Source organism: Meriones unguiculatus, chromosome 8, assembly GCF_030254825.1.
Source record: "Meriones unguiculatus strain TT.TT164.6M chromosome 8, Bangor_MerUng_6.1, whole genome shotgun sequence".
NCBI lineage: Eukaryota > Metazoa > Chordata > Mammalia > Rodentia > Muridae > Meriones > Meriones unguiculatus.
Window position 1 is genome coordinate 40,552,818 of NC_083356.1, and position 7,237 is coordinate 40,560,054.

Below are 7,237 nucleotides of genomic sequence, written 5' to 3' on the forward strand. Positions count from 1 at the left end.
TTTTTTCTTCTTTGGTATTCTGCCTGGGAATATCTGAGAAACAGATACTGAGCTATACTGAGTTTAATTAATATTAAATAGCATTAGGTTGGCAAGTCCTTGTCTTTTCTTCTGCCAGGTTTCTGATCTCATAAAAATCTAAACTGGCTCTCAATGAGTGACATTGGGGGAGCTAGTCTCCAAGCCCTGACACTGCAGCTAATTCTTCAGGATTGTCCACCTAACCTTTAACAACACCAAATTTTAAAAACTCAGAGCAAACCACTCTTGACAGGAGCTAATCCCTCCACACAAGTATTCATCTCTAATGAAACTTTATCCTTTTGTCCTTCAAATTATCCTCTAAATGATTCATTCACTGTTAGACTTAATGCACAAACAAAGTGGTCGAACTTTGATAGTTTAATGCTAGACCCAATGCCGTGTTTCATTTTGGACTGAAACAGATAGGAGATCACTGTCTACATGGGTGACCAAAGTTAGGAATGTCTCACCAGGCTCAGAAGGGACTCTGATCACATATGTTAAGCAGATGATGAACGTAACCTTCTCAAACTGACTTATGTATTTTATCTGAAAGGAATTAAGAATCATTTAATGCTATAATTCTCAAATTAGTAAGAGGAGAGGAGACAGTGGCAATCAGAATTAGTAGAGGTAATGAGAAGGAAAAGCTTCCTGAGCATATATAAGTATGACAAGATGCTCAAAGACATTTTTACAACTTCCCACAAGTTGCAAATCACTGATGCAGCAATGCCTGACAACCATGACTACCATCCAAGGAGCTTTCAAAAATCCTTACTCACAGGTCACGTTACAGACAAGATTAGAACCTCAAATTGGATGCATCACCAACACTTTATGAAAGTACTTAGGCGTTGGTTGGCTCAGTGGTTAAGAGTGTTCACTGTTCCTTCAGATGAGCAAAGTTCAGTCCCTAGTACCCACATCGCATGGCTTACAACCCTCTATAATGGGAGCTTCAGGGAATCTGCAACCCACTTCTAGCTTTCCTGGATGTACACACACACCCACCACGTAAATTTAAAAAATAAAATATTTTAAAAGGTAAATAACAGTTCAATGAACGTATAAAACATTTCTTTTTCTAGCCATCCATCCATCAATGGGCATGAGTTAGTTACTTCTACCTTCTAGCTATTGTAAATCATAGTGCAACAAACATGGGAATGCATACGCCCTTTCAAGATCCTGCTTTACATTTATTGTGTATACCCAAAGTGTGCTTGCCATATCATCTGGCAATTCTCTTTGGTTTTTTGACGAGCCTTCATACTTATTTACATAGCATTGCACCATTTTACATTTCAATTAATGGTGTAAAAGGTTTCTCAAATTATGTATTGCTTACAGTATCTCCATGTCATCTTTGCATAGGGGCCATGCTAATCTTCTCTGTGTGGTTCCAATTTTAGTAAATGTGCTGCCAAAACAAGCATTAATTAAATGAATGGTGATCCAATTTCCAGAAATTCTTATTAACAAATCCCATGAGGTTGGCAGACAGACTCTCCCAGATCTTTTAAAATATGCATATTTGAATAATTCATCTCATTTTTAAGGTTAGTCAGATAGATGGTCAAGGAAAGGTTACTAGCAGGCTCTTCAACAGCAGCAGCCTTCATCCATGAACATGAAGATGTCAGAGTCCACCCCAGACCCACTGGTTTTATTTTAATTCTGTGGGTGGGTCTCAAAGCTGTTTGGAAAGCCTTCCAGAGTTACTGATACATGCTGAAGTTTGAACCACTTTCTGTGATATGATTTTATTTGTTTTAAGAATTTTCTAACACTCACGCTTCTGTTACATGTTCATTTGACCCAAATGTCAACAAACAAATTTTTTTTAAAAAATTTATTTTTTTAACTTTTTCTAAATTTTATTTAATTTTATTAATTACACTTTAAACACTTTGTATCACCCCCATAAGTCCCTCCCTCCTCCCCTCCCAGTCCCACCCTCCCTCCTCCTTTTTCACACATGCCTCTCCCCAAGTCCACTGATAGGGGAGGTCCTCCTCTCCTTCCTTCTGATCTTAGTCTATCAGATCACATCAGTAGTGGCTGCATTGTCATCTTCTGTGGCCTGGTAAGGTTGCTCTCCCCTCAGGGGGAGGTGATCAAAGAGCAGGCCAATCAGATTATGTCAGAGGCAGTCCCTCTTCCCATTACTATGTAACCCACTTGGACACTAAACTGCCATGGGCTACATCTGTGCAGAGGTTCTAGGTTATCTCCATGCCTGGTACTTGGTTGGAGGATGAGTCTCTGGGAAGATCCCTGTGTTCAAATTTTCTGGTTCTGTTGCTCTCCTTGTGGAGTTCCTGTCCTCTCCAGATCTTACTATTTTCCACTTCTTACATAAGATTCCATGCACTCTGCCCAACAGTTGGCCATAAGTCTCAGCATCTGCTTTGATAGTCTGCAGGGCAGAACCTTTCAGAGGCCCTCTGTGGCTGGTTCCTAGGTTGTTTCATGTTTTCTTCTTCTTCTGATGTCCATCCTCTTTGCCTTTCGAGATGGGGATTGAGCATTTTAATTAGGGTCCTCTTGATTAGTTTCTTTATATGTGCAGATTTTAGTAGGTTTGTCCTATGTTATATGTCTATATGAGTGAGTATATACCATGTGTGTTTTTCTGCTTCTGAGACAGCTCACTCAGGATGATCCTTTCCAGGTCCTACCATTTACCTGCAAATTTCATGATTTCCTTATTTTTCATTGCTGAGTAATACTCCATTGTATAGATGTACCACAGTTTCTGCATCCATTCTTCAGTTGAGGGGCATCTGGGCTGTTTCCAGCTTCTGGCTATTACAAATAAAGCTGCTACAAACATGGTTGAGCAAATGTCCTTATTGTGTACTTGAGTCTCTTTTGGATATATGCCTAGGAGTGGTACGGCTGGATCTTGAGGAAGTGCTATTCCTAGTTGTCTGAGAAAGCGCCAGATTGCTTTCCAGAGTGGTTGTACAAGTGTACATTCCCACCAGCAGTGGAGGAGGGTTCCCCTTTCTCCACAACCTCTCCATTATGCGCTGTCACTTGAGTTTTTGACCTTGGCCATTCTCATGGGTGTAAGGTGAAATCTCAGGATCATTTTGATTTGCATTTCCCTAATGGCTAATGACGCTAAGCATTCCTTTAAGTGTTTCTCTGCCATTCAATATTCCTCTACAGAGAGTTCTCTGTTTAGCTCTGTTCCTCATTTTTTAATTGGATTATTTGGTTTGCTGCTTTTCAGCTTCTTTAGTTCTTTATTTATACTGGATATGAGTCCTCTGTCAGATAAAGGGTTGGTGAAGATTCTTTCCCAATCTGTAGGCAGTCATTTTGTTTTGATGACAGTGTCCTTTGCTTTACAGAAGCTTTTCAGTTTCATGAGGTCCCATTTATTGATTGTTCTCTTAGAGCCTGTGCTCTTGGTGTTCTGTTCAGGAAGTTGTCTCCTGTACCAACGAGTTCTAGGGTCTTCCCCACTTTTTCTTCTAACCCATTTAATGTGGATCAAAGACCTCAACATAAAAATTTATTTTTAATTTATGTATTTACTTTACATTCTGATCATAGCCCCCCTCCTTCCCCTCCTCTCCATCCCTCCCTCTCACCCTCTTCACCCTCATCTCTCTCCCCTTTACTCAGAAAAGGAGGTTCCACCCACCAACCCACCCCAGCACATCAAATCACATCAAGACTGAGTTTCTCCTCATCCACTACAATCAGGCAAGGCAGCCCAGCTTCAGCAAAGTCAGCAACAGAGTCCACATCATAGACGGTACTCGCTCAGCTTACAGGGGAACCCACATGAAGATCAAACTGCCCATCAGTTACATATGTGTATGCGGCCTAGGTCCAGTCTACATGCTCTTGGGTTGGTACTTCCATCTCTGCAAGCTGCCATGGGTCTTGTTTGGCTCGGTTGATCTTCTTGTAGTGTTGTTGTCCCTTCCAGGTTCTTCTATCCTCCCCTCTCTCTCTTCCACAAGACTTCCTGAGCTCTGCCTGATGCGTGGCTGTGACTCTCAGAATCTGATTCTGTCAGCGGCAAGGGGGTGTCAGAGGTTGGCTCTCAGAGAACGGTTAAGTTAGGCTCCTTTCTGTAAACATAGCAGAGTATCATTAATGGTGTCAAGAACTGGCTCTTTCCCATGGGGTGGGTATCAGTTTGGGCCAGGCATTGGTCAATCATCCTGTCAGTCTTTATCACTGCTCATCTTGTAGGGGGGTTAAATTTTTGTTCGAAGGTTTTGTAGGTGGATTGGTGTTTCCCTCCGACCACTATAGGTCCTACCTAGCTTGAAGGTGGGCTCCTCAACTCTCATATCCTCGGCTGCGAGGAGGCTCAGCTAGGAACATCCCTATATCCTCCTTGTAGCCTATCATCACAGGCCTCCAGCTTGTCTCAGTGATGCCCCACCTTTGGTTTCCCTTTTCTCTCCAGGCCCTCAAACCTCCCCTCCCCACTCTCCTTACATCTGTTCCTCTTCCCCCCCTCACCCCCCAGCTCCCCTTCCCACAACCTCTTCTGTCCAGTTCCCTCTCTACTTCCTCTTCCACTGTCTATTCTATTTCCATGTCTAAGTAAGTTTCAAGGAGGGTCTCCCTTATGCCCTCCTTGTTACTTAGCTTCTTTGAGTCTGTGATTAGTAGTACAGTTATCCTGTAATATACAGGTAATATCTGCTTATAAGTGAGTACATACCATATGCATTAGCGTACTTTTAAAAAACTCTTATTTACATTTTTTAATATTTTTCTTCCAACACCCCAACACCAGGTAGGAGAGAGAAAGGGTTAGTGGGTTAGTGGGGTTAGCAGTTCTCTTCGCTGATTCCCGCTAGTTAGGGTGGTCGAGTTTCTTGGAGAGGGTCCAACCCTCTTTTCAGGAGATCTTCAACTTGTCTCACTGCAACAGCAACAACCAGGATCCACAGGAGAGAAGCAGCAGCAGCCTTGTTCTTTCTTAGAGCTCTTACACACTCCCTAGGCTCTGGCATTTATTCTCTCTCCAGAGTCCTCAAATTTAAACTCATCTGCAGCTGGCAAAGAGCTCCTCTCAGAGCCCACAGGAGGCAAATATTTTGCTGCTGTGGATTATGTGACTCAGTCCCACATCCCACACCTGGGATCAAAACAGAAACATGTTTATATCCACAACACATGTGTGTCTTTCTGGGTCTGGGTTGCCTTGCTCAGGATGATCCTTTCTCGTCCCATCAATTTTCCTGCAAATTTCATGATCTCCTTGTAACAAATATATTTCTTCTTACATTTCCTTTTCAGTAGTCGAGTGGTTGGTTGGTTGCTGTTTTCCACTATGAAATTTTTCTTGTCCTAAGAATCAGGAAATTGAAGATCAAAAGCAGGTTTTGGGGGAATAATTGACCCCAGAATAATAACTATAATAACTCTTAATATTGGTTTTCTATAACATTGGAAGATATAAAAGAATGAAGATGATAAAATATCTGCCTCAGTCTTCACCACCACTTCTCCAGATCCCAAGGTTGATATTCAGACCAAGACATGCCAAGCATCCTACTCTGGGAAGACACATAAATCTTTCCCCACACAGCCCTATGAGAAACTTAAAATTAGACCATTATTCTAAACCCATTGTCCATGGCTTTCCAGACAGTACATTATCCTCCATATCTATCTTTCTCAAACACTGTGAATTATAAACTCTATCAATCTACAGGATTCTTTAGTACTACTAAGTATTCCGTGAGCTTAGCTTTCTCATCCACAAAATGTTACTGATGTTGCCACATTCGTGCAGTGCTTATGACACTTAAATTAACATAGTTTCTCAGCTAGATCACTGTGAGTCTCCATGTTTTTTAAATGTCAGAAGTCTTGGTCTCTTCATTCTTCACCTTTCTTTACACAAATTATCAGCACTCATTTTAACCTAGGTCAGAGAGTATAGATGATCCTGCTTAGCGCTGTTCTGACAGGTGCCCTTAGTGTTACCTGGGAAATTTAATTTCTTAGCCTGAGCTTCTGTTGTATTTTCTTCATGAGCTTCACATCGTTAACAGTAGCTGTTATGTGAAGATGGAGGTTACTTTCACATGATGCTTAACTTATTCTCACAGCATCAATTTTCAAATAACCATCTTCCCCAGACTCAAACCAAATTCTGCAGACATATGACCCACATTTTAATCCTAACCTAATAAGATGCTAATGGAGAGGCTTCTCTATTGTAGATGCAAGGAAGTTAAGATGTATTAAAGAATATGTTTGCTCAAAAGCTTACTAGAGACTATGCCATTGTTATCTTGTGTATTCTAACTCAGAACACACTGAGGTATGCACAACTTTATTGTTTCTGATTTGCAGATAAGAAAACTGAAATTCGAAGAAGTTGAAGCAACCAAAATCATAAGCTTATATGTATGGTTTCTTATATGGTCCATACATTGTAAGGAATTCCACACCCAGACTGGTGGCTCATGCCTGTAATCTCATTTTCCCCAGAGACTGAGAAGGAAGATTGCAAGCTCAATGCCTGATATTCTATAAATAAAGTTCAGGTCAGCCTGCACAACATAGCTAGATCATGTCTCCAAAAGAAATCAAAGTATAGGAATATACAGCTCAGTGGAAGAGAGCTTGGTAAGCATGCACAAGACCCTAGATTCACAGATCCTCTGAAGATGCACCCTAGATTTAAGCCCACAAAACCTGCCCTACTTGTATCAGAATAGCAAACTGGCTCATTTTTCTATTTTATCACATATAAGAACCTACTTAACACGTATGCCTTAAATGTCTGGCTTTAAGAGAGGATGCAAGGCAAAAAGGAGCAAGAGAGACCCCTCCCAAAGACAACTCAAGCAACTCCCTGGGTTCTGACAAAGGAGACAACACCACCACCACAACCCAGGGGAGGAAACACTGACGCTGGGCCAGAGGGAGCAGGTTCAAATCCTACCTTGGAAACATTTACCTGTATGGCCTTCAGCAAGCCATCTAACCTGTCTGTGTTTCTGATACCTCAACCCACAAAATGAGGGTAAATTTTCTTCCTTAATTCATATATTCAGTTACTACCTGGACAATAACACAGAAATGCATGCAGTAGCCAATGAGTTTCTGAGAATATAGGCAATAAAGGTAACTAAAGACACAGGTCCACCTCCCCTAATCTCCTTACAACCTCTCACAGACTGTGTATGTCTCTGTTGATTAAAATAGGTACTGA

General features: G+C 41.4%; 1 non-coding gene across 1 annotated transcript; it reads right to left on the minus strand.

Annotated features, from left to right (window-relative positions):
- Positions 1 to 1,356: 1,356 nt before the first annotated feature.
- On the minus strand, positions 1,357 to 1,463 carry LOC132656190 (U6 spliceosomal RNA). Its single transcript, XR_009594113.1, has one exon. It is a non-coding gene; the product is annotated as a U6 spliceosomal RNA (small nuclear RNA).
- Between the last annotated feature and the right edge of the window lie 5,774 nt (positions 1,464 to 7,237).